Source organism: Odontesthes bonariensis, chromosome 24 (assembly GCF_027942865.1).
Source record: "Odontesthes bonariensis isolate fOdoBon6 chromosome 24, fOdoBon6.hap1, whole genome shotgun sequence".
Classification (NCBI taxonomy): domain Eukaryota; kingdom Metazoa; phylum Chordata; class Actinopteri; order Atheriniformes; family Atherinopsidae; genus Odontesthes; species Odontesthes bonariensis.
Genome location: NC_134529.1, coordinates 20481631 through 20504009, shown reverse-complemented (window position 1 = coordinate 20504009; position 22379 = coordinate 20481631). Strand labels below are relative to the sequence as shown.

At 42.1% G+C, this 22379-nt stretch overlaps 1 long non-coding RNA gene and 1 other non-coding gene across 3 annotated transcripts; both read left to right on the top strand.

Moving 5' to 3' along the window:
• The first annotated feature begins 3655 nt into the window (after positions 1–3655).
• LOC142375313 (uncharacterized) lies at positions 3656–11138 on the top strand. 2 transcript variants are annotated; one of them, XR_012768923.1, is made up of 5 exons: positions 3670–3740; positions 3997–4123; positions 5617–5653; positions 8638–8721; positions 9580–11138. It is a non-coding gene; the product is annotated as an uncharacterized LOC142375313 (long non-coding RNA). The 2 variants fall into 2 exon arrangements; XR_012768924.1 differs by lacking the exon at positions 3997–4123 and having other exon boundaries at positions 3656–3740; positions 5614–5653.
• A 1011-nt stretch (positions 11139–12149) lies between these two features.
• trnat-cgu (transfer RNA threonine (anticodon CGU)) lies at positions 12150–12221 on the top strand. The gene has a single exon. It is a non-coding gene; the product is annotated as a tRNA-Thr (tRNA).
• Positions 12222–22379: the final 10158 nt, after the last annotated feature.

Genomic DNA, 22379 nt, shown 5'->3' with positions numbered 1-22379 from the left:
TGTTCATTCACTTTGCCCAAACAGAGGCCCCAGTGTGGCGTTTCAAATAGAATGGCTATTTTTCCTATTGCACAACATGCACGTCAAGAAGAAGCTCAAAACTGAGAGAGCTGTAACTGTAACTCGAACCGAGACCTTTTGATTTAGTTTTGAAGCTTCTAACTGATGTAGTACCAAATCTTTCACCTTTGGAAGTTTGCTGACTCTCTTCTGCTGTCATCCATTTCCTCAGCAGCTCCTCTGTCCCCCCCTGAGTTGCTCAGTTGTCTCCTGTCACTCTGAAGGTGAGAGGTGCTGACGAGATGAGCACATGTGAGTGTGGGGGGGACGCTTATTTTAGAATCCAAGAATGATTGGCTTGTTGTTTCTGAATGACTGCGGACGGAAACCCTGCCTGGTGTATCTGTAAAGCATTCACAGAAACACACACACACACCCGAAACGCATACAGACACAATTATACGTGATGCTGGTCAAATTTCCCTTCTCTTTGTCAACAGTGAAAACTTTTCACTTTAGGGAATAAAGGTACTAAAATTGGTTTAAACTTACGAGAACATCTTTGACACACACACACACACTCATATATTCACACAGACACACTTCTGCATGGTGGCAGTGGTCCAGTGGGACTTGACTGAGGTGGGGACATTAACACTTGTGTATGACCAGGTGCCGACGTGACAGATCTGTCACGCTATCTGCCTGGTGGAGGGGGATGGGGGGGAGAAGAGGGGACCTGTGTGTTTCCTCCCTTTTTCTGTGGCTCAAGATATTTGAAAGAAATGCTAAAAATGGAAGAATTCCAATTTTAGTCTTTTATTAATGTGCACAAAAACTTCACCTTGTGTTGCTAACGAATACTTTCTAATCCAAATTTGCATTGCTGTATGAACGCTTAGGTAAAGAATCATATTTCAGTGATATTTAGGATGATAGGAAAAAGGTCAGTGGGTTATCACAATCGGTAGGCATCAGCGTCTGGTGACAAAGAACTATGTCAGCACAGTGTAGGAGTGGCTACGCATCAGCCAGGCTGGTGCCTCAACAGACAGGACAGCTAAAGCAGCATCTGGAAAGATAAGATTCAGTCCGTATTAGAGGGACAAGGAGAAATAAACCAAAAATTCATATATATAGCCTTTTATTAAACCACGTGTTCCTTAGATTTGTACCACAAAAAGAAAAAAGAAGAAATACGACATTGCCTGCCCTGACAATGTCTATTTAGATGCACAGTTCAATTAATGGGGTAATTCAACTATACATGTCTGAACCAAAGAGCAACGTGCAAGCTACTTATACAAGTTCTGATCACATGGAAGTATCAAAATGGTAAAGTATTTCCTTTCTATCACTTTCAACCATATTAGAAACACAAATGTGATCAATAATGTGAGCCTTTGGCTTGGCAATGCTTCTAGCAGGCCAAATGATGTTAAGGCTAGCTTGAGCTTGTTCTCAGCTGTGCGTTGTAAGGTTGCTAACATGTAACATGACGTGAAAACTAAACATCTGATCATGATCAGGGCTGCCAAACAGGGTGAAAACACAGCTACTGAAAGATATACCTGTTTGTTTTTGGTGTCAGTGTCAAAATTTTTTGAAGCAGATATACAAAAAGTAAGGGGGAAAGAGTTTTGAAATGTCACTACGGTGTCTCCAAATAACCTGAATCCATTTCTCTTAATTCAATTCAATTCAATTCAATTCAATTCAATTCAGTTTTATTTATATAGTGCCAAATACAACAAATGTCATCTCAAGGCACTTAAATAGTATAGCCCAATTCAAGCCAATTGGAATTCAATTCATTGTAATCATAATTATTTACAAAATAATCCAATTCATTCTACTATATTATAGTTCGATGAAGCAAAACGCACCAAATAACTTTTCCTTGTAGCTTGTGCTAGCTTCTCATTTCATTGCAGTGCATGCAAATTAGCTGCAAAGCCCCACCCCCTCATGTAGTCTTCAATCTTCTACGTAGAATAGATCGTACAGGCTTTCAGACTTTGCCTTCCTGAGACAGCACGTGGTCATCTGCAAACTGCAAACTGAAAGCGAGAATCTCCAGCAACAGAGCTGATAACTGATTTTGTTCATGTTGACTTTTTAATACACAAAAGACCCATTATATAGACATGCTAGGAATGCTACAAATTTGATCTATATTAGAGGGGATACTCATAACAAAGTGAAAAATTTAAAAAAAGAATTCCTTAAAAATAATCATTTCATGTTGTAAGCTTAGATGTTCCTGCCCTGTATGTCAGCTATATCCTTGGCGGTGACACTCAAGAGCCGTGAAACTACTCTGTGCTACATATTGGAGAGTTTTAATCCGTCCAATCCGTTTTCTACACCCACTTTATCTTGTTCAGGGTCGTGTGGGGCCGCAGCTTGCCCCTGCCGTGTGAGAGGCGGAGTGCACACCGGGAAGGTCGCCAGTCCATCTGGGGTTATGCAGACACAGACAACCATGCACGTTAACACTCGTGCCACAGAAAGTTTAGAATCGCTAATTCTCGTAAGATGCATGTCACTGGACTGCGAGATGAAACCAGAGAGCGTGCAAACGCCGCACAGAAAGGCACCGGCTGAAATTCTAATCCTCTGGCCGCGAGGTGACCATGCAAAAAAAAAACACTGCTCCACCATGCTGCCACATTTTTTAATTTTTGTACTGTATTATTAAATTAAGCATCAATTACAAGTGATTTTCACATTATGTAATGTGGAAATAAGGTAGAGGCTGACTGTTGGCTGGCATTTTAATGTGTCACTACAACAAAACTCACAGTAATACAAATCAAGTTTAATGTATCATCTTTACTTGTTATATCTATTATTATCTGGCGTAGGCCACTTTGATTTACTGTTAACATTAGCCACCCATAAATCCACACCTCTCAGTGCTGCCAAAGCATCTCATCATGACACCGAATATCCCCAAAGGTCTGAGGCATCAAATCAAAGCTGAGAGATATCAGTCTTCATTTAGAGCGTGATTGCATGTATGGGTATGTATTCATTGCCAGGTCGGGCATACTAATATAGACGTCTAAGATAACAGCGAAGAATGAAAGAGGGAAATTAAGAGAAGTGTAGGATTCTTGACTGGATTACAGGCTCATTGGGCTTTCAGAACTTTGTGAAAACAGTTGTGGTCAGTCATGGCATTTGCTGATCCACAACAAAATGAAATGTTTTCACTTGATGCTCAGTGCTAAATTTAGCTGAATTGGTAATAAGCATGCCTGACCTTTATAGTTTGGCATCTAACCAACTTATTTGGAAAAGTCTGAGTCGATGAAGTTAAAAAAAGACAATGATAAAAAGGTTTTTATCAACAATATTTTTTCGAAGATTGGATCAAATTAGTCAACGCTAAACAAAACAGGAATAATACCATTAAGATAGGAAAACTGTCAATTTGATGGTCTGTGGCATGGTCAAACAGTAAGGTTTCCTCCTTCCCTTGGAGAATTCCCTATCCCGTGCACTCAACACGCAAGTTAGTATTTGCATAGAGGCCAGTTATGCGGTTTTAGCTTTCTGTGCGATTGAAGTTTTCATTAACATATGGGCCGAAGACAAGACCACGTGTTTGAGCATGCTCAGAGGGCAGCTGTGGCCTGCTGTGCGTGACCAAGCATACGAACGGGAGAGTCCACAGGTGAAGTCATGTTGGGCTGTTACAAGAAAGTTGTCTGGAGTGGAGGCTGAAGACTAAGGTTTGGCAAACTAAATTGCACACATCAGAGGCATAAAACAGAAAAGAAAAAAGGAGTTCTATTTGTAGATGATGAGCAATATATTAGAATTACAAATAGCACTTTGTGTGAAATGAATGCAAAATTTCTAGGTTTCAGACTCATGAACCAAGCAAGAGTTTTGGAATGATCGTAATAATGTGTGTTGACACTAGAGTCAGTTGGATTTCAGGGAAAGACGTAAGTCTTCTGTCATTCTTGTGTGTGTCGATTTAAGGAGCCTGAGATTTACCGAGGAGAGAGACGAGTTCAAGCAATGGGGCAAAGAGCCACTTGTGTCCCTGCTGCTGTTCTAAGAAGTGCACCTGTGCTCCAGGGGGCCTTCAGCTGGCGATGTGAGCAGGGTGGGTGTGCCGGTGTTGTCGCAGGCTCAGCTTATCTACGTCTGCGTGACCTGTTAATGGCCAAGCGAGTATTTGATGACAGTTGCAAGAATCTGAAGCTCAGGGTGTCCTTTACAGCCATTAAATTTTTGTCATCTGCCCCGGCAAAGCTGATTTACTGCAATCTTAGCACGCCGTGTTTCCAGCGTCCCCCCTCTCAGACAGCCAATGAACTTTGATCTATTAAGGCTGTTGTGAAATAGTTGTGACACAATATTTTCCTCATCTTTTCATGTCAACAAAAAGGACAAGAGCTCCTGGCCTAGTTCTCTCCCTGTTTTGACAGTGATATAAGGAGGCACATGTGATTACACACGCTAACTTCATAGTAAGTATGTAAGTGAGAGACACTGAGAACGTCTGATAGACTGTGTGTCGAGCCAGAAAGAAAGGAGAGGATCTGCGATGTCTCATAAATGTCTGTCAGTTCTTTAACCATGTGATCTGTGGCTCTGTCCCTCCTGAGTCCTCTGCCCAACACATAACCAAGCGCAGGACAGTTATTCACAGCTGCCTTAGCTGACAGTTTTAAGGGCTGAGGACTTTTTGGGAACTTGAATTACCCCCTGACATAAGCACTTGTTAAGCAGAGCAACCTTAAACCTAAGAAGAGAAGGGCAAACTGTTGCAATAATGTCATCAAAAGACAAATCCCGGTACTTCTAAAAGAACCATTAAAAAAAAAAAGACCCAAATACGGTGACAAAAGCTGTGATGGGTTCAGTACCCAGGTGAGTTTTTATCTGAAGAGCAGAAATGAAACTGAATCTTCTGAGTTCTTGTTCAGGCGTACCGAAACATCATAACAAATCACACTGTCATTCACTAATAACTAAAAATCCATTGAACTTAAAATGAACGTGATCCAGACTGCTCAGTTAAAATCTTTTTTTCATTGTCCTTATCTTGAGATAACAAAGCTCATTTTGTAGTGATAACAGGTTAGATAATTATGTCATTATCTCAAGATCACAAGGACTGTTCTATCAGTATAATGAAAATGAAAAAATTATACTGTTATCTCAAGATAAAGAGTTTTTTTTTTCTCAATTCAATGTATCAATATCTTTTTTGGAAAAAGAATGGATTGAAATTGCTCCAAGCTAATGCACAGGACTGATCAAGGCGAAAAGGTAACATTTAGCTTTAGTTGTTGAGGTGTCGCAGCACATAGTAAAAGTAACAGCTCACATTTATGTACTATTAGATCAGTTTTGTTAATAAATAAAGAAAAAAAAGCGACATATTGGATATATATAAGGCAGTTTCATCTCATTTGTTAGGAATTGTGCAAAAATGTGATGGTGATTACAGCCCACTGAGTTGCCTGTGGTATGAAATGCGCTATATAAATAAAGTTTGATTGATTGATTGATACCCTCTGGACAGAACTGATAACCAATATGTGGCTTTTTTTTCTATTTTTTTACCACTTTTTCCATGTTCCTCAGCAGACACACCAGGAAGTGACTGACAAGGTCATGCCTGCATGTAAGTAAGTGTGTGTATGTGTATATTTTCTGAGTGTATGCCACTATGCCCTCCTTGGGCCCCAGCTCAGGCATTTTGCTGCTAATAGGGATGGTGCACGTGAGACTCCATACGTGTGTGTGTTTATGTGGATGTAGCCCTTGCCTGACCGTGGCCCTGTCGAAGTCTTAGCATGCTCATTTATAGCCAAGCAGCCCATCAATCTTAATAGAGGAGAGAAGTGCAAAGAGCTGATGAAATGCCAGACATGATCACTATTCACTCAGTGGGGGCAAGGAGAGGGGGTGGAGCAAAAGGGAGGAGGCTGTGGGGAAAGATGAACAGAGGGGAGACGGAGGAGGCAGGGTGAGGGAGCAGGGAGGGAGCAGAAAGGGAGTGAAAGTGAGGAGGGAGAGGAGAAGAAGGATGGGGTGAGAAAGACAGAGGTCGCAACTTGTTTATCCCTGTTGGTGATAATAATGATCTGATCCTCTCTCCTCCGTTCGTGTCTCTCTGAGTGACGGCAGGCAGAGCCTCCTGGAAAAACCTCCATGAGAACACACTGCTGCCATACACACTCCCAGCCATTGTCTTCTTTTGTTTATGGTATTTCAACTATAATAAAAGTGCGACTTTTTTTTTTTTCTTGTTTTAATTTAGTGAAACGGTTGATTCATACAGACAGACTCTATCACCAGCTGAGCATGACAGGTCACATGCCGGGCGTCACATCACACTGTGCTCCAAGACCTGGTCTTGGAATGAGGTGGTGTGTGCGTGTCAGTGGGGGTAGGAGCACTGCTGTGAGGTGGGGAATGGCGAGAGGATATTTGGCAATGTGCTGCTATACTGTGCTGACACAGGACACCGCGTCTTCATACAACAGAGCTATCACTCTCAGGCACAAGGTGCAACAGGGATTCAAAAAGTCAATATTTACATTTCAGCCATGTTCAACGTTCACATTTATATACAGTGAGGGAAATAATGCAAGTGAAGCTGCACTTGTAATGTCATTAACAACTCTAAGTATAGTTAAAGTAGGATGTTCTTAACCTTGGAGGCACTCAGAAATGTGTGCGCGAGTAATTGAGACACCTGCAGTGCATTTTTTGCAGCCTCCAAAACTCTTGGCAACTCCCACTCATAAACTGAGAATCATTAATGTGCCCGCTTCAAATGATGCCATCTTCTCTTTTTTTAGTATCAGCCTCCGAGAACATTGTGGCCTCCTTCTGTTTCTCATATATATTACCTCGCTACATTAACAGTAAAAACTTTGAAGGGAGAAATACATTTGAAGAAAACAATATAGAACTTGTGTAACGTAAGGACAGTGAAGTACAGAGTGAGGCGGAAAATGTTTAAGACGTCGAGATTCAAGAAAACTACGGAACACCTCTTGCGACAGTTGTTGGCCATGGATAAGTAACGCATGGGAAAATGTGTATCTTGTCTCTCATTCAAGTCATTTCTGGTGACATGCTGTTTTGTGGGGGTGGCAAAATATTTTGTTCTCCGCACAAGTAGCTAGGTGTTGAAAAGTAAGAGTAATTCAAGCAGACTGAGTATTTGGAGTGTAAAAACCAGGGGACATTTTCAAAGGGAGACATTTCCTCATGATAAAATGAAAAGATTGAAGGAAACCTTGAAGGAATTTTGCCCACCAGAAAATCTACTTATGGGTTGTCATGGTTAGCTGTGAGTAAGAGGGCAACCATGACAACCCATTATTTTGTAAATTATTATGCAGAAAATACATCACCTAATGACATAAAATCCCACTCTAAGATATTTGTAAATGGTGTGAAACAGGAGACAATTATAAGAAAATCAGAATGAGTCAGACCATTACTTTTGACAGTGTATAAATACAGTGTGCAATTATTATAGTTTTATTACATTATCTAATGCTGAGCTGGGGCTCTGAGTCATTTTGAAGTAATTTACGAGCCCAAAATTAGCTAATTTGGCTAATAAAAGTGGCTAAACTAAACTCATAGTCACATTTGTACTGTGCATGACAGCTGATTTGGAACTCAACAACTTACGACCTTGTTAGATGCAAACCGGTGGATGCAGTTGCTGGAGGGATTTTATTTTCGGTGGTTCCAACCTTGGAGTATTCCACATGCAGCTTTGAAATTGCCAGCAAACCTGGGTATTTTTTCTTAGCATTTGTAACTCTTTCTTCTTTGTTTTGTTGAGCCCTTCTTTCAAATTTCTTTTTACAATTTTAATTGTTTTACTTATATCAAGTTTGACATGTAATTATCCCCTCAAATCAGGGTTTCAAGACAGAAACACATAAAACAAACGTATAGTATTAGTACGTTTAGTATATGAACCAGAGGACTGGTTATGTTTGTGCCTTCTTGTTAGCTTCCGATTTGCCGTGTGGTGCAGCCACACACAACTAAGTCTACTGTATCGCTGTACATTTGTTGACGCCAAACCGGGTCATTTGTAATTATGTAAGGCATTTGTAGGAGTCAATTCAAAAGTTGTCTCCAAATTTTTTCAAACTTGATGCAACAGCTGTGAGAGCTTTGTCGTGTTGCTCTTGTGATTACTCAGATCGAGGCAGTTGACAGAGAGACTGTCTGAGCAATTATACTGAACCGACATGCAAACAAAAATATTATTAATCCCTCGAGAGTCCTATTATCTACATCTTAATGTTCCAGCAATTTAGAGAGTGACATGAAAACATGTTAAAAATGAGTGGGTCTCAAATCTGACAACGAACTGGCTCAGATAGTTACACACCATGGAATAATTTTGTGAAAAGCCAGCAACGCACAGTGGAGGTTAAGATGCTATGTGCCCACCCTGAGTATCTACGATCAGTGGATGCTCAGCGAAGTGATTTTGTGCAGAGCCATAGTGACAGAGTTGAGGGTCAACACCAACGCCCGCCTCATTTTTCACCCAGTAGTTTCACAAACTTCTATGATACATAGCTGGGATTAACGTGCACACCGTTCTTACCCTTTTTTACCCAGATTAACTCTCCCTCAATCTGGCCACGCTCACATTATGGTTATATCTCTGCTGAATCTTCAGTGGAACCTGCCCGCCTTGAAAATGTAAGCTGCACAATTTAACAATGTCGGTAACTCAGTACACAGCTGAAAGGTGACCGCAACGTGTAATATTTGCAGTTTATTTCAGTTAATACAAACTCCTCCCTGTTTTCCCTGTCAGAGTTAGTCATTAATGTGATCTGAGAACTGTCAGTCAGCATCTTCATTCATATCATTTCATTTTTATATGATTCTTGCCAGTTGTTCAATCGCGGTAGTGGCTGGTTGGTGAAAAACACATTTTTCTGAGATGTGATAAAACTCAGGAGCCATATTTCTTTCTGCTTTACTTGAACTTTAAAATCAACTATATCTGAGTTGATGTAATTTAATAGACAAACAGTTAAAGAAACCATATTTTCACATTTTGGGAGATAAATTGTTTGTTAACTTGAGAAAGATAAAGAGCTAAATTACTCTGAGTTAGTCCGAGCTGATTTCCTCAATTCCGCTAAGTGAGGTTCCAAGGTAACCAGAAGGGGGGCTTTGGATATACAGTAGTTCCACAAATAATCCCACAGAAAAAGAATTGAGTTAATTATTGTGCTTTATAATTGCTTGTAGGTAGACTTTGTTGGAAACAGGCAGGATTCTTATTACTAGTTTTATATTTACAAAAATGTACTTTCAGTCATCAAAAGATTGTAAATTACATTACCTTTTTATTTAGTATTCTAAAATATTTCATAAACTCAGTAGACTCAAATAAAGCAAAACATTGGCTTGGTTGCTTAAAAAGTGGTGCCTGAGCCATCTTATTTTTGGATGAGATAGGTTCACTTGTTGAAGATAAATCAAGCACACATCAAAGCAGAGCAAATATTTAAAACCCTATTCATGTCTTGTATATTTTGCCTTCAGGTCTGAAAGTTGGGACCACAAGAAGGCAGTGTGGTGAGGAGAACCTGGGAACGCCTGCAACAGCTGTGAGAAACCATCAGATCTGCCATTCCTCACACTTCAACAGCCAACAAGAGAGCGATTTATGACGGCCGGAGAGGGAGAAAAAGAGACGGAGGAAAAAAAGGACAGACGGGGGAAAAGGAGACATAAACAGACTGAACAAGGGAGAGAGAGTGAAATAAACAAAGAAAAGAATACGAGGAGTTGAGAAGAAATGTGATAAAGGAAGAAAAATGAAAGGAGGGACAGACAAATAGGCAGAGAAAATAGAGAAGGAGTGACAGAGTGAGAACTGGTAAGGAGCAACATGGCTGAAATGGCCATGTTGGCGTGATGGTGTGTTCTACACAATGATTGCGAGACAGGTCGATCAACATTATCTCAGCATCATTCATACAACAGTTTCAAGGACAAGCTTTCACAGAGGCTGATGTGACCTGCAGAACAGCAGCATATGGTAGACATCTGTATCTTTTATGTGTTTTAATTTCAAAGATTTTAAAAAGAAGAACTACTATTGCTACGGTAAGGATAGAAGTGAGGTTAACAAGAGAATTCTGCCACAAGGGCCCTTCAACTGTTCAGGTATGGTTCATCTCATCCAGCTGAGGAAGAGTCAGCCAACAAAGTCTTCCAACCTGCTGCCCTGAGAAATGAAAGATATTTCCTCCTGCAGATCCCCTCCAACTCCGCACAAGCACACATTTCCTACCATCGCCTTCTTCTTTTCTGTCTGCTTGTCTTGTCTGCGGTGGGTTGGTGGTGTGAACACTTGGTTTATTTGGTCTTTTAATACAAGCTGACCCCTGTCCCCTGATGTGTGTGTGTGTGCATATGTGTGTGTGTTCATGTCGGTCTAGAGAGCACTCTCCCATGACAGCTACGTCAACGACCCGGAGACGGTGTCGAAAGAAGACCACACCACACTGGGAGAAAGCACACATCGGCTCAGCACACAAGCATACGTACATGCACACAAATAAACCGCAGCACATATACACTCATATATCCAACAAAGCAGGATAGCACATTCAAAAGGAATATGTGGTGTCTGTGTGTGTGTGTGTGTGTGTGTGTGTTTGTGTGTGTTTTGGTCTTGAGGAAATCTTTGGCATATGTTAGATAGACCCCCGGGGCTCTCGCTTAACCGTGATTGGCTGATCGGCTTTGCCCCGTTTGTTTCCACAGTGACGGAGATGTCACTGTCTTCCGCCACCCAGGTAGAGCTGTCAATCACACTGGCCCACAGCCAACCAGATGCAGGTCTCATTGCAACCAATCAAAACAGAGATACATTTCTCCACAACTGCCAAGTTATCATCAAGCAATGATCATGAAATATGAAATCCAAGAGGAGAAACTTTTGTTAGATATAAAGGAAAACGTGTACCAACTTTCTGCTTAATGCTTCCAATAACACTGGGTTGTTTTTTTTTAATTGGATTAAAAATTAGGGTGTTGTGATGTACTTCTTATGGTCCCAACTCTATGACCAGAAGGCAAAATATACAAGACATTAAAAGGGTTTTAAACCATCGCTCTGCTTTGATGTGTGCTCACAGAACCAGGGCTGGCACATGCCTACAAAAATAGAAAAGCGAACACATGACCTCAGAGAAAGAAGCAGAGCTAGCACCTGCTAGCTAAGCATACTGGAGCTGCACTGCATGATGGCAGCGCTCAAACCCAAAACAACAACAGCTAGCTTTCAGTTGGCTGAAATTGATAAGTGTGTTGCTAATTATGTTGTAGTAGAGATGGTACTGTTAACGTCTTTAGTCGCCATCTCTCCATAAGATTATCAATCAATTAGGTACATACAACTTGTTTGGGTATATGTATTATCCCACATGCATTTGGTTTCATATGTATTTGCAAAGATAATCATATATAAAGCTTTGCAATGGAGGTGTTTGTAGTTTTGGAATATGGAAATGGAGTCATTACATTAAAAAGTAGATGTATTCTCAAATCCTGAACAAACCACACAAGGAACTGCAAAGGAATACTCATATTTGGTCATGCAAATGTGCTCTTAACAAGTTACTGCTCTCAGTAGCTAACTTAGTAAAGTACGTTCTCATTCCACACTCATCGCAGTTAATCAAGAGTCTATCACGTCAGTGTTCGTCACATAGGGAACTGATCTACAGCTGCAGATGGACAGTTATCCTTCTGCAGCTCTAAGTGATGCAAAAGCTGCACAAACAGTAAACGATCATAGAAAAATGTCACGGAGGGGGCTTATCAACAAGAAACACTGGCCGCACAAGGGTGAAAATATTCTTGTCTTTGTTAAACATTTGCATGTTTATGATGACTACCTCACATTTGGAGCATCAGTTGTGCACTTCCTCAGACATTAATAATGTAAGATGCAAAATATTTAGGTGACTGTGAGCTGTAGCGAAGGAGCCAATGTGTCCGGATATCCAAAGTCTTTGAAAAAGGTGTTTCAAATATCATCTATAATTCTACAAATGTCAGTTTTTCTGCCATGATCTTCACATCAACTGCTAACACATGGTGGCATGGTGGCCAAGTGGTAAGGCATTGGTCTCGTAAACCAAAGATCATGGGTTCAACCCCCATCCATGCCTAACTACTTAACTTGCAATGCTATGATAGAAGGATTGTGTATTTAGACATACTTTGTAAAGAAAGTCTGTGAAACTGCAATATTTAATATATTTAAAAGTGTTGATAAGATCCAAAGCATCAATTGGCTTCACAACATATATTAATGACTGGTAAGGTTGCTGCCCTTCATGTGGGGGTCAGAAGTTCAAATCCTGACCTTCCCCCTGCAGGAGTAAGGTCCAGTAGGGGTCCTTAGGCAAGACCATCTTACGCTACCTGCCTGCCTGGGATATAGGTTTAAGTCGCTTTGGATAAAAGTGTCTTCCAAGTGCATAAATGTCAATACTAACCTTTTTTATTGTTTCCTTTTAATGTTCACATCCTGTACATCCTGTAAATCTGGGAGGTCTTGAGTTCACTATTGTGCCAGAGGAATCCTCCAGTAACAGGTGTAGTACACTGGCAAGTGTGTCAAACGTTACACCGACATGTAGCCAGTTAACCTAAACCGAGATTAAAAGGTTAACGTGAGGAAAACATTGCGGTCAGGTGTTGAAATGCAAAAACTTTGCCAACATATCCCAGGTTTCCATGGCAATACATCCGAGAAGTTTTATGTTATCAGCTCAGACAACTCTGTTTGACCAAAAGTGAAGCTTTGGGGGTTACCCTCTCAAAAACAAAGCAACAAGCTCCTGACCGAGCAGCAGTATGTGACGATTTTGGAGGGAGAACTAGTTGCAGAGAGACATAACTAGTTATTTTCTAACAGCAGTTTTCCAACATCCTGTCACTTCCAACAAATGTTACCCAACACTGTTTATGCTGAGTTTTGCAGAGCTCTTTATAAGACCCCCGTTATTTCACACAAATGGAAACCTACTGACATGAAGCCAAGATGAGCAAGGGATCAAACCACCAAATCTGTTAAAATCATAACTGCTACCTCCCTCAAGCTGGCTCATAACCAGCGACCTGCAGATATTCTGCATGCTTTCATATCTCTACAGTCTTCTGCTCCACTAGCTTAGCTAAAACATGAGTTAAGCAATCTTTTTCTTTTGTGTAAGTGGATAGGGGTTACACTACCTGGGTTACATTACCCTTGACAAAGAGTGAAGAAAAACAAACAAACATTTTATGACAGGTCTTAGCATTTCTAATGCACTGCTGAAAAACAAGCTCTCTCACAGTCTCACAATTTACTGCACACGATGACTGAAAAATTGAATGCGTTTGCTGTTGCTAAGTAAATGCAGTCATGTATTATGTGTGTGTGTGTGTGTGTGTGTGTGTGTGTGTGTGTGTGTGGGTGTGTGTGTGTGTGTGTGTAACACGCATGGGTTTCGTGTTAATCCCTGTCCTTGCTCAGCAGTCACACACACTGTTGTATCCACAAAAAGTGGCTTGTCCCCTGTGGGCTACAGTTTCCCCTTTAGTGTGTTTGCATGCCTGCTGAACTGAATACTGTAAAGCTTTTTCACTGTAACAACTAATCAATAATAATGATCAGAGGCTAATCATCCGTTCCATCTGCTACCAATTGGTAAATAAACACAACACACTGGAGCCTGACAGCAAACAACATATAGCTGCTATATGTGTTTTAACAGCATTGCTTGACTTGTTTCATTTATAATTAGACTTAATACAGTTTGAAATAAAAGGAAAACCATCCACTCAAGTATACCAAAATGCATCCCCCAAACACAGGCCTACAGTATGAATCCATCATTAAGGCTTTGAGCCGGATGTTGCTGTGACCTTTCTCCTTTCAGGCCTGACCCCAACAGATGACCCTGGAGAGGGATTAGTGTCTGATATGCCTAATTAACCCCACAGCACATGGCTCAGACCCACTTAAGCGCCGTGTTCCTGTTATATTTCTAATTTCCTTATTAAGTTAATTTAATTCCTTCTTTTTTGGTTTGGTTTTGGTTCTGGCTTTAAATTTCAAACATCTTCTAAAAAAGAAATTGGAAAAAAACCCAGAAACGTTTGTATTCCAAACCTGCAAGATCCATCCTCACACTTTACTCTGATTTACCTGAAATACGCCTCGTAAGGGCCTTTTCAAAAAGTTTTCCATTCTGACCCATCCACTAATACTCCTCGGGCCCCAGCTAGCCCCTGTGTAATCCCTACGAAGCCTAAACAAGTGTATTTTGACTGTGGGGTGCGCAGAAAGGAAGCAGAGGTTGGATTTCCATGGGAGTTTTGAACCGACACAAACAGTGAAGCCTGCGGAAATGAGCCTGTTAACATAACACACAAGCACATGCAGAATTGCACGGAGGTTAACAATGAAGGCGGCACCAATCAGCTTCAGACTGTGCACCTGTTATTGGAAAAGTATCCAAGAATTCACTCTATGAAGTGAACTAAACCATTTTTAAATCACTATCCACCACGTTTTCTGTTAAATACAAGTCTTTTAGCACCAGAACAGCTGCTATTTTAGCTGGAATAAAATAGGATGAGTCAAATTAAAAAACAAATTTGTCATTTTGTTGAGGAAATCCAAGAGTGGATGACATATTTTCCAGTTTTGCCTGCATGTTTTTTCTGCCACTGTGGTTTACTCGCTCACATAGCTAAGCACGCTTCACTTGAATTGATTGGCGGGTGGTTGAAGATCACTCGAAACCCCGATCTCTAATGACAGAACTCTGGGCTGTCTGTGTCCCCCATTTTTCTTTTTTTTTTAAAGTTCACTAATTTAAAAAATCTTTGGCACACTTCACACAGTGGTTGGCCAGCTGAAGATCTGAGAATGCCTGAAGGGTTTCTCAACCTCAGGAAATTGCATACGTTTGCCACTCGCAGATATGTAATATTAGATCATCAGATGTGTAATGTCAATGAAACCAAGACACAAAACCCATAATAATTCGTCCGACTTTGATCACTGATCCAGAATCTCAATTTTGTCATCAAATTTGTTTGGCAAAGATTCATAAAGTCTATTATTACTATTCATACTAGTTTTCGCCTCACTTTAGACACACACACACACACACACTGATATACACACATAAGTATGTAAAGGTGCTAACACAGCTGAGGTCATAATCACAGTCACATGCACACACATGCAGCACAGTATGTAAAGTATCCCTGGTTGTGCTCAGACGACGCAATTCAACACCAAGCTATTAAACAGTTGCAAAGGAACCCATACTCTATTTAGAGGGTTGCTAAGCAACACATCTCCAAGCTTTTTTTTTAATAGACTGCTGTTTTATTTGGTTGGGTTAAGATACTGTTTATCTGTAGATTTATGTGACATATACTAACAGGCTCTGATGCTGTTCACACGTCTTGGGCTCTTGCTGAAGTGTATGTGAGTCGCCCAGGAGTTGTTGCTACCATGAGAAAATTAGTTTTCAGTTTCAGTTTTTTTCTTTTTTCTCTCTTTTATTTTTGTCCTCGGTGCAAAAAGATTGCAGTCGGCACACTTTAAAAGATACTGTGGCCTGAATCTGCGGTCATTTTGTCAGTGAAAACGGACAAATTTGAAAAAAAAATCCATTCTGACCATGATAAGAAAATAAGCGTTCGTTGAGAAAACAGATTTTTTTTTTCAGTGAATTAATCTACAAGGGACTGAGTATTAATGAAGAAGTGGCAGCAAAAAAGCTGAGACAAAAGCATACATACAGCAGGATGACATTCATAAAGTTATCAGCCACTGGGATTAAGTACTGGGAATGGGAATGTTGTGTTCCAAATGTTTTTTTCAGTTTATTGCAGCACTGTGTAAAAGTCCCGAGCTACCTCCCTGATTGTCAGCCTAGCTCTGTCCCTTTGTCTTTTTCCCCCCACTTCTCCAGCTAAGGACATGCTGCGCAACATGCTAATGTATGCCAAACAATGTGTAAATATGCTAAGTTCTTGCCCAAACGTTCAGTGGGAATCATCTTAATGGTGTTCAAATTCTGCTTTATGTCTGTCAAATTGTGTTTGTCTTTATTTTCATGGAATTCACCCAAAGAAATGTGAACAAATGACATGTTTTTGTAATAGGTTGTAAAACAAATGTACACACATTCCTTTGAGACAAGTTTGGTTCAAGTGCTGGACTGAAATCAAAAAGTGACAGAAATCCTGGAGAAGTATTGCTCAAAAGCACTTTAAAAGATTACAAGAACAGACCTGGTTGTTTAGATACAAATATTAAGAATGAGAGATGGCTCAAGACCTTTATCCTCTTGGTGAGAGGAAGCTGGAGTTTCCTCTACTTCTTCTTCTTCATTGTAAAACTCAATTATTTGCAGATTTTGACGTGACTCTGGGCTGACTTTAGCCTTCTCAAGCTGGACCTCAACTCTATCATATAAAGTGAATATATTAAACAAATAATTGCAACTCTGCAGTGCCGAGAGCACAGAGGTGTGGTGATGCTAATGATGAGTAAGAAATGACTTTGGAGTGTACAGTGGAACTCAGATTTTGGAGATGATCAATAGATTTACTGAGAGGGAGCCACCCTTCGCATTGTTGCAGAGGAGGGACCAAAGGATATTCCGTGTGAAGAAATACATGGTGGCGTTTCTGCTGACCTCCAAATAGATGATGACCCCTGTAACCGTAGCAACAATATGCCAGAAGAGATGGGCCCAAAATGGCTCAACGATCAGTCAAATTTGAAAATGTATCTTAAAAAAATCTTTTATTTACCTAAATTAATTTGATTACAGTTTGACTAAAACAAAAATAGATTTTCACGACTAAACCAAATTATCATCAGATGTCAAAATGATTACAGGCTTTAATAAACCTATCATCTAACACTCCTGCTTCGGCAGAAACACACTGGAACACCGGAACCTTGAACTTCACAAATCAGCTACAGAATATATATTCACAGTATATATATATGTGGGTGTGTGCGCGTTTATCTCTTTGCAGAAATTCTCTACAGCCGCATCTTCTCCAAGCTGTATCAGTTTGACAACTGAACTGTGAATGCCTGGCTTTGTCTCCAGTGCTGTATAGAAAGCATATGTGTGTGTGTTTTTGTGTGTGTAAGTCATCCACTGAGGCAAGTGTCCAGCACGCAGGTGGGAAGGTGTGAGAGAAATGTAATAAACTGCCTCTGAGCACTCTAGCGTGTGTGACCTCGTGTACTATCTGCTATTGTATGTCTCATTGCAGCTTCACGTGTCAAAATAATTCTACGCTTGTGTGAATGCTGATGTTATTATTCAGTTTTTTTCACCCTTTCAGGACAGCAGTTGTCAAGCAAAAATCATTTAAAAAAAAAGAGATTTTGAGAGTGCGTTTCTGTCGTCAGATGTCTTCTTCTGCTTGTGTGATGCTAGGGCAGAGTGTCCCAGGTGGTTGAGCGCGGTGAGGGTGGGGGTGGAGGGGTAGCTGGTTATTACAAGCATTCAGAGAGCAAGACAGATGGTTAGACACTGGTCAGGGTTACACAGCAAAAGGCTGTTAAACAGATATGAGAAAACCATGTGTGACTCACTTTGAAACACATACACGCTCTCCCACAGATGCGCAGATATTACACTTCCACTTTAATTGCACATTTGCTGAGGTGATAATAGAAAAAGCCTTGTAACAATTATGTCACCATATCAACTGCAGGATCCAAGGTGCCAATGACACTGCAAGAAAATATAAGCAATTAAACAATCGGATAGCTGTCATATACAGTACTGTGTACAACTCTAGATCCACCCTAGCCTGATTAACATAGACTTTCAAATCTCTTCGAGATTCTGGTCTGACCAAGACCATAACGAATACGATTCGAAATGGCCTGGTCAACCCGCCTCCCTCGGGTTGCTACTGGTTGTGGGCAGAAAAGGCTGTGCCTAAGCTTAAGCCAATCACACCACTCTTTCTTCTGACGTATGATTTAGCTACCAGCGGGGCTAACTGGTAGATTAAACTCTTACCAAAGCCAGTAGGGAGCAAGCCAGGCGAAAACGTCTTTCCTGTCAAGAAACGATTCAAGGGCTGTTCTTTGCTCGATTTTAAACAAGAATCTCCCGTCGAACACTTTCATTACAGCATCTACAGCAGTGTCAAAAGCTTGATGCTGCTCCATGTTGATATTGAATGAAGCGCTTCCGTGTACAATCCATGGGTTGAGTGGCAGTTCAACCACGTCACTACCTTGAACCCGCCTTGGTTGGCGCTGCTCAAAGTTGATTGCTTCCCGACAAAGTGGGTGGAGTTCCCATTTTTTCGGGAACTCGAATCCACCTGAATGAGCAGTTGGCCTGAGTAAGTGTAGCAGAGCCGAAGGTGTTGCGTCACTGCGAGGGCGGAGCCTGGGTAGATCCACCCCTAATTTCTTTACATTTAACCTCAGAGGAGCCATATATATACGAGGAATATTTTTAAAGTGGTCTCTCAGTTTTCTGAAGATCTTTCAAAGATTTTCTTTTGACATTATAATTATTTTACTTGACAACTTGCAGAAGAATGTGTCTCATCGTTTGTTAAGCCACTCAGCACTGACCTGTGAATCACTCAAGCATAAAAAGGAACCTAACAAGTGCTGAATCTTGTGTCCACACATAACAGATAATTTTGCAAATTATGTGACAGGCCTGAGAAAGCTATCTATAGCAGATGAATAGTATCTGAAAGTGATGCCCTGAAGAAAAAGTGAAAGAAATCCAGCAAAGACCCGACACAGGACATTAGAGATGCATCTGAACTGTTCACTGAAGCCTCATCAGAAATGGTCTCCATGGAAGGGTGGCTGTCAAGAAGCCATTCTTAAGGAGGGAAAACGGGGAGAAAAGGCTGAGGTATGAGAAATGACACAAAGTCAGTAGTAACAGGTCTTATGGAGGGATGAATCCTCCCCAGAGCATCAACATTATTGAAGCAGTGTGGTATCATCTTGACAGAGAACGGAACAAAAGGCAGCCAACATCCAAAAAAAAAGCTTTGGAATGTCCTTCAAGAAGCCTGGAGAACTATTCCTGAAAACTATTTAAAGAAATGACAAGAAAGCTCGTCTAAGAGGGTTCGGGCTGTGCTGAAGATGCTCATACCAAATGTTGACTTGTGAGAACTCAACTCGTGAGAAGATATTTCCCAGGTTTATAAATACATTAAAGTTTCAATGTACATTAGTGTACCTGTTAGTGTGTTTACTTATTAATTCATGTGACAAAAATGTCACGCGGAGTTTCCTCCGCATGGTGTCTAGGCTCTCCCTAATGATGCGTTCAGACCGGACGTGGCGCAAATTTTTCGTGCGACGTGATTACATACAAAGTCAAAGCAAAGACGCGAATTCAAGCCGGTGGCGCGAATGACGGTTTTGACGCCGCGCGAATGACGCAAATACCGCCACGCGAATGACAAGACGCGAATTCGCGCAAGTTCAGAAAACTTTGGCGAAATATTCGCGTCACGACAGGCTATCAGCGTTGAGATTCTGGACGACAGTGACGTCATGCGTCCCGGGATCTTTTTAATTGATTTATCTGCCACTCACATGAGACAGATGGACAGGCGCTCCGCAGCTGAAATGGAGCGCCTGTAGTTGGTGTCCTTCCGAGAGATCACGGCACCAGGCTCACCAGGACCCAGGTCATCAAACTGGGTCCTGGTGAGCCTGAAATACCGCTGGAAGCGGCCGTCATCCAGACGCAACTCCTGGAGAAGGCGGTGAAATTCTCCGAGCTGAGTGCACCTCCGGATGATGTCACTGACCCAGACATGACGGCGTGTGCGTTTCCGACGAATCTCGGACTGCCACAGCAGGTACAAGGACGCGATGGTACTTATATCAGCCATAGTTGATGAGAGAATGAAATGGAGGGAATGGGGCCAAATAGCCCCTTGAGCGAAAATTCGTTGTTTATTCAACTACACCCGCGGCAAAACTCACGCGAGTAACGCGACTGCGTCCGGTCTGAACGCACCATTAGAGATAGGGTGAGAAGCTTGGTCATCCGGGAGGGGCTCGGAGTAGAACCGCTGCTCCTCCGCATCGAGAGGAGTCAGATGAGGTGGCTCAGGCATCTGGTTAGGATGTCTCCTGGACACCTCCGTGGTAAGGTGTTCCGGGCCCGTCCCACTGGGAGGAGGCCCCGGGGAAGACCCAGGACACGTTGGAGAGACACTAGCCCCTTTCACACTGCGACCCGCTATCTTAGCGGGTCCAAATTGCACCTTCGACCCGCGTCGAGCAATGTGAACGCTTGGCGTGTTGGTGACCCGTGTCGCCTGAAGCCGAGTTCAGGGGGAGTAGCCTAGTGGCAGAGCGTCACACGAAACACATAAAATGCTGGGCGTGTACAATGACGTAGGCACAAGCCATGCGTCGGAGGTAGGGTTAAATACACCTGTCTGCATCAAATTTTTCAAACAAACGATGGCGGGACATCTTGAGAACTCATTTTTGCAATGCAGTTCATGGAGATGTTACTTTACGGTGCGTCTTGCTGCGTGGGAAACCGCGCTCTCCCATCTTTCTCGCCAGCCCTTCCAGCAGAGGTCCATCTTTCACCGTCCCCGAAATGTAGCGGAAAATAACGTCCTCTGCTCGGGGGCTGAGGAGCTCGCGGACCTCCTTGTCTCACCAGTTGGCCATATTAAAAAATGTCTCCAACTTGATGTAGGCTAAAACAGAGTAAAACTTGTCCTCACCTGTCGCTGTTGTTCTGAATCAGCTGTCCATTCTGTCTTTTACTCCTCACATCACGCCCACGTCCGACCCGCGTTGATTGCGTTCACACCAAACTCGGCTCGGCAAAAAGACTAGGGTCCGACGCGGGTCGAAAGGCGAGTCGAGTTGACGCGGCAGCCCGGGTCGGCAGTGTGAACACAACAGCGGACACGCTAAATTCGTGGATTAAACGCGGGTTATTCGGCAGTGTGAAAGGGGCTTATGTCTCTCGGCTGGCCTGGGAACGCCTCGGGGTCCCCCCAGAAGAGCAGGAGGAAGTGGCCGGGGACAGGGACGTCTGGGTTTCTCTGCTAAAGCTGCTGCCCCCGCGACCCGACCCCCAGAGAAGCGGAAAATAATTGATAAGTGGATGGATGGAAGTCTGACTTCAATAACTAACAATAACCTCCTTTCATCAGTGTTTCGTCTAGTTGGGCCCACGACACCTCCAGGAGGCCAGACAGTGATCACTGGCGTCCCAGAATCACTCCCGTAATGCCAGCCATCACTGCCCCTCACACCACAACAACCATCTTTTTTTCCACAACCACAAACTACCCCAGCCTGTCACCAACTGCACACCAGTCATAGCGGGGTGGGGATACAAACCCTGATTGAGGTAGGGGATAGAAATAGAAGGGTAAAGATAAGTAGGAATGGGATTCAAACCCTGGTTCGGGCAGAGGGTGCCTGAGGTGGAGGCATGACAAGACACACTAGAAGATTCAGCAGACAAACTCACCTAAACAGTCCTACAATTACTAAAATGCCAGCAAAAACAAGGCCATACAGGCCAACTCACCTAAAATGGCCGCCTGGTTTCAAAAGGCTCACATGGGCCACACCCTCCACTTAAATACATCCTGGCTTTCGTCCTTGCCTCTTCCAATAGTCTGTTTTCCCTAAGTGCTCCCCCTGCTGGGCCCCTAGCTACTATTGCTTCGTCTAATCCAAATCCACTGACTGGACTTTACTGCCTCATCTGACACTTCCTTCACTATTTTCCTCACACTCTGTCCACTTACACCCAGCTCCCTCAACAATGAGACAACAGACTTTGCAACACATCCTACTTCCACTGGACATATCCTAACTTTCCATCCTCGCTGCTCTGCTTCTTCCCCCAACTCCACATACCTAAGCTTTTTCCTTTCATGTGATTCTGCTATTAATTCTTTCCAAGGAATAGTCAGCTCTATGAAATAGGAAATAGACTCTCATTGTACTCCTAGACCACAAGACTATATCAGGCCTTAAATTAGTAGAGGCCATCTCCTGGGGAACAACAAGCTTATTTCCTAAATCTACCTGCATCTCCAAATCACAAGCATCCTCTAAGCTGCCTTGCCTCCTTATTGTCTTATTAACTTTCTCGCCCTCTTGAACAAACTGAATTGACACTCTCTTCACCTTCACCTAAATTGACCTGCCTTCATTTTTCTTCAATACCTGCAGCTAAGCTTCTTAATACTTGGTTATGTCCTCAATAATATACTGGTATTGTGACAGACTAACCTTACAA